Raw genomic sequence first — 5000 nt, forward strand, 5'->3', positions numbered from 1 at the left:
TATCAAGGGATCTCCCTTGTGGTTAGTGAAAAACGAACAATGTTAAAACACTTGAACAAGGCAAACATAAAGAACAATGGTGCCTGGAATTTTTGAGAACTGGAGCTTGTAGCCTAGAATTTTTCTTTGTAATTCATGTGAAAATCATCTTGTTTACTCACTTACAGAAAACAATACATTGATTTACATTTTCTAAGACACTTTTTGTTGGTAAAGGTCATATGAGAGTAGGCGTCAACTATCATGAATGTCATTATGATTTACACCTGAGAAGACAAAGCCCTGCATAATGAGCTGCATAAAGAGCCGCTCAGTCAGCTGTTGTCACTGAGAGGGAGGTGTTACAAGAAAGAACGTGAGAACAAAATAAATGTATATCATTTTAAGTTTGTAGTTTATTTAGAATATATTTAATTATCCCACAACATAATTTAATATGGGGGAGCAGTTAAACAGTTTATTAGGAACAATCAAAGCTGACTTTCAAACTAATTTTATTTTTGCATTATTACTCCAGTCACACAATCCTCAAGAAATCCTTTTAACAATCTGAATTTCTAAAAAACAACAACAACAAAAAAAAACATTTATTGTTATCATTATTATTAATGTTGAAAATAGCAGAGGACATTTTTCAGGTTTTTTAGGGGGTAAATTAAAAGAACACCATTTTTTGTTACATTTGTTACAGTTACATGTATTTGTTACATTTATATTATTTACATCAAGCTTTTGAATGGTATAGTTTTGTATATTGTTATTGGAACTTCATAATATTTAACTTAATTATACATTTAGTCAAGAATTATAGTTTGGAAAGAGTCTAACTAGTAAAATGTTTAGACGTTATGTGAAAGCTAGTACAAGTATATAAATAAATATAAAGAGACTTACTCATGTTTATGATCTCTGCTGAATAAAATGCTTCATTCTTTTTTTTCTGAGGAAATCCATTTCTCAAATCCTCAACCACGTCACATCTTTTTGGGGTGAATTATGTGTTATTCCTCTCATCGCGAAGCAAACAGTAAAATAAAAGCACTTGAACAACAGTCTGGCTGCTTTTTCTTCTGTGTGGGCGTATTCAAGCTGCGCTTCAGTTTGAATCTGAATAGAGCGTTCAGCGTGGGGCGTGGTCACATTAGATATAATGAAGGGAGACGTGAAAAAAGCACATCGCCTTGTTTTCATATGGATTACTTTATCACAGAACATTTGTTTTAGGCAGCACTCGTTTAGTTTAAAAGTAGACATGTCAAGCTTTCTATAGATATCTCTCTCATGTCTCTTCGTTGAGTATTCACGGAGTTACAGTTCATTTTAATGACGTGTTTGTAAATGAAGATCAGCGCAGACAAAGGCTGCAGACAGCACATCTTGTTTGTTATCTTTAGAAGTGCACAAAGTTTTGTTGTTATTATGTCTGTATCCAAAAAAAGGAAACCCTTTACTGGGTTACAGTCCGCTTGCTGACTGAGCTGGGATGTTTGCAAGAAGGTCAGGCAGCAGTGTTGCACACAAACTGAGCAGGAGTTGGTCTGTTCTTGTAGTCGTGGCCGAGTGGTTAAGGCGATGGACTAGAAATCCATTGGGGTCTCCCCGCGCAGGTTCGAATCCTGCCGACTACGCTGAAGGCCGTGAGGAAAAGCGTCCATGAATTTTTCAAGGTCCTCCCACTGATTTGCGAAATGTCCAGTCCCTCTTCGATGGACCAACACACCGCTGGTGCTTCTTCTATTCGGGCTCCAGGGGTTAACTCGGGTGAGCCAGTGGCACGCCGTGATCGTATAGTGGTTAGTACTCTGCGTTGTAGCCGCAGCAACGCCGGTTCGAATCCGAGTCACGGCAATACTCTGGCGTTGAGTGTACGGGAAGGTTGCCATTTTTTTTACCACCTCATCTTTCTTCTCTATTTTGTTTTTGATGCCTGGCCTGTGCAGGGTGACACCAGACAACTGGGCCTGCCCAGCTAGACGTAGTCGTGGCCGAGAGGTTAAGGCGATGGACGTGAAATCCATTGGGGTCTCCCCGCGCAGGTTCGAACCCTGCTGACTACGGGAGGGCTTTGCAGTTTTGCTTTAGCTTTCTGTGATGGTAATTGTGCCTTCTATGGTCCTTTGTCCTAACTGCTTCTAGCTTTCATCCCGTGACACCTGCGTCTCTTCTTTGCTCCACAAGAGCCCGGATAGCTCAGTCGGTAGAGCATCAGACTTTTAATCTGAGGGTCCAGGGTTCAAGTCCCTGTTCGGGCGAAGGTCTTTCTTTGACCTCACCTTGCTATCACTACGGTCCATCTCTTCTGCTGGCTCTGTACTGGAACGGTGTTCCTTCCTGCTCTCGGGTATCAAGGGATCTCCCTTGTGGTTAGTGAAAAACGAACAATGTTAAAACACTTGAACAAGGCAAACATAAAGAACAATGGTGCCTGGAATTTTTGAGAACTGGAGCTTGTAGCCTAGAATTTTTCTTTGTAATTCATGTGAAAATCATCTTGTTTACTCACTTACAGAAAACAATACATTGATTTACATTTTCTAAGACACTTTTTGTTGGTAAAGGTCATATGAGAGTAGGCGTCAACTATCATGAATGTCATTATGATTTACACCTGAGAAGACAAAGCCCTGCATAATGAGCTGCATAAAGAGCCGCTCAGTCAGCTGTTGTCACTGAGAGGGAGGTGTTACAAGAAAGAACGTGAGAACAAAATAAATGTATATCATTTTAAGTTTGTAGTTTATTTAGAATATATTTAATTATCCCACAACATAATTTAATATGGGGGAGCAGTTAAACAGTTTATTAGGAACAATCAAAGCTGACTTTCAAACTAATTTTATTTTTGCATTATTACTCCAGTCACACAATCCTCAAGAAATCCTTTTAACAATCTGAATTTCTAAAAAACAACAACAACAAAAAAAACATTTATTGTTATCATTATTATTAATGTTGAAAATAGCAGAGGACATTTTTCAGGTTTTTTAGGGGGTAAATTAAAAGAACACCATTTTTTGTTACATTTGTTACAGTTACATGTATTTGTTACATTTATATTATTTACATCAAGCTTTTGAATGGTATAGTTTTGTATATTGTTATTGGAACTTCATAATATTTAACTTAATTATACATTTAGTCAAGAATTATAGTTTGGAAAGAGTCTAACTAGTAAAATGTTTAGACGTTATGTGAAAGCTAGTACAAGTATATAAATAAATATAAAGAGACTTACTCATGTTTATGATCTCTGCTGAATAAAGTGCTTCATTCTTTTTTTTCTGAGGAAATCCATTTCTCAAATCCTCAACCACGTCACATCTTTTTGGGGTGAATTATGTGTTATTCCTCTCATCGCGAAGCAAACAGTAAAATAAAAGCACTTGAACAACAGTCTGGCTGCTTTTTCTTCTGTGTGGGCGTATTCAAGCTGCGCTTCAGTTTGAATCTGAATAGAGCGTTCAGCGTGGGGCGTGGTCACATTAGATATAATGAAGGGAGACGTGAAAAAAGCACATCGCCTTGTTTTCATATGGATTACTTTATCACAGAACATTTGTTTTAGGCAGCACTCGTTTAGTTTAAAAGTAGACATGTCAAGCTTTCTATAGATATCTCTCTCATGTCTCTTCGTTGAGTATTCACGGAGTTACAGTTCATTTTAATGACGTGTTTGTAAATGAAGATCAGCGCAGACAAAGGCTGCAGACAGCACATCTTGTTTGTTATCTTTAGAAGTGCACAAAGTTTTGTTGTTATTATGTCTGTATCCAAAAAAAGGAAACCCTTTACTGGGTTACAGTCCGCTTGCTGACTGAGCTGGGATGTTTGCAAGAAGGTCAGGCAGCAGTGTTGCACACAAACTGAGCAGGAGTTGGTCTGTTCTTGTAGTCGTGGCCGAGTGGTTAAGGTGATGGACTAGAAATCCATTGGGGTCTCCCCGCGCAGGTTCAAATCCTGCCGACTACGCTGTTTGCTGAAGGCCGTGAGGAAAAGCGTCCATGAATTTTTCAAGGTCCTCCCACTGATTTGCGAAATGTCCAGTCCCTCTTCGATGGACCAACACACCGCTGGTGCTTCTTCTATTCGGGCTCCAGGGGTTAACTCGGGTGAGCCAGTGGCACGCCGTGATCGTATAGTGGTTAGTACTCTGCGTTGTGGCCGCAGCAACCCCGGTTCGAATCCGGGTCACGGCAATACTCTGGCGTTGAGTGTACGGGAAGGTTGGCATTTTTTTACCACCTCATCTTTCTTCTCTATTTTGTTTTTGATGCCTGGCCTGTGCAGGGTGACACCAGACAACTGGGCCTGCCCAGCTAGACGTAGTCGTGGCCGAGAGGTTAAGGCGATGGACGTGAAATCCATTGGGGTCTCCCCGCGCAGGTGCGAACCCTGCCGACTACGGGAAGACTTTGCAGTATTGCTTTAGCTTTCTGTGATGGTAATTGTGCCTTCTATGGTCCTTTGTCCTAACTGCTTCTAGCTTTCATCCCGTGACACCTGCGTCTCTTCTTTGCTCCACAAGAGCCCGGATAGCTCAGTCGGTAGAGCATCAGACTTTTAATCTGAGGGTCCAGGGTTCAAGTCCCTGTTCGGGCGAAGGTCTTTCTTTGGCCTCACCTTGCTATCACTATGGTCCATCTCTTCTGCTGGCTCTGTACGGGAACGGTGTTCCTTCCTGCTCTCGGGTATCAAGGGATCTCCCTTGTGGTTAGTGAAAAACGAACAATGTTAAAACACTTGAACAAGGCAAACATAAAGAACAATGGTGCCTGGAATTTTTGAGAACTGGAGCTTGTAGCCTAGAATTTTTCTTTGTAATTCATGTGAAAATCATCTTGTTTACTAACTTACAGAAAACAATACATTGATTTATATTTTCTAAGACACTTTTTGTTGGTAAAGGTCATATGAGAGTAGGCGTCAACTATCATGAATGTCATTATGATTTACACCTGAGAAGACAAAGCCCTGCATAATGAGCTGCATAAAGAGCCGCT

At 40.2% G+C, this 5000-nt stretch overlaps 5 non-coding genes across 5 annotated transcripts; all 5 read left to right on the forward strand.

Annotated features, from left to right (window-relative positions):
* The first annotated feature begins 1546 nt into the window (after nt 1–1546).
* trnas-aga (transfer RNA serine (anticodon AGA)) lies at nt 1547–1628 on the forward strand. The gene has a single exon. It is a non-coding gene; the product is annotated as a tRNA-Ser (tRNA).
* Nucleotides 1629–2179: 551 nt separating this feature from the next.
* Nucleotides 2180–2252, forward strand: trnak-uuu (transfer RNA lysine (anticodon UUU)). Its single transcript has one exon. It is a non-coding gene; the product is annotated as a tRNA-Lys (tRNA).
* Nucleotides 2253–3887: 1635 nt separating this feature from the next.
* On the forward strand, nt 3888–3969 carry trnas-aga (transfer RNA serine (anticodon AGA)). The gene has a single exon. It is a non-coding gene; the product is annotated as a tRNA-Ser (tRNA).
* A 155-nt stretch (nt 3970–4124) lies between these two features.
* Nucleotides 4125–4196, forward strand: trnah-gug (transfer RNA histidin (anticodon GUG)). Its single transcript has one exon. It is a non-coding gene; the product is annotated as a tRNA-His (tRNA).
* Nucleotides 4197–4526: 330 nt separating this feature from the next.
* Nucleotides 4527–4599, forward strand: trnak-uuu (transfer RNA lysine (anticodon UUU)). Its single transcript has one exon. It is a non-coding gene; the product is annotated as a tRNA-Lys (tRNA).
* The last annotated feature ends 401 nt before the right edge of the window (nt 4600–5000 follow it).

This window comes from Carassius gibelio, chromosome A20 (assembly GCF_023724105.1).
Source record: "Carassius gibelio isolate Cgi1373 ecotype wild population from Czech Republic chromosome A20, carGib1.2-hapl.c, whole genome shotgun sequence".
Lineage (NCBI taxonomy): Eukaryota > Metazoa > Chordata > Actinopteri > Cypriniformes > Cyprinidae > Carassius > Carassius gibelio.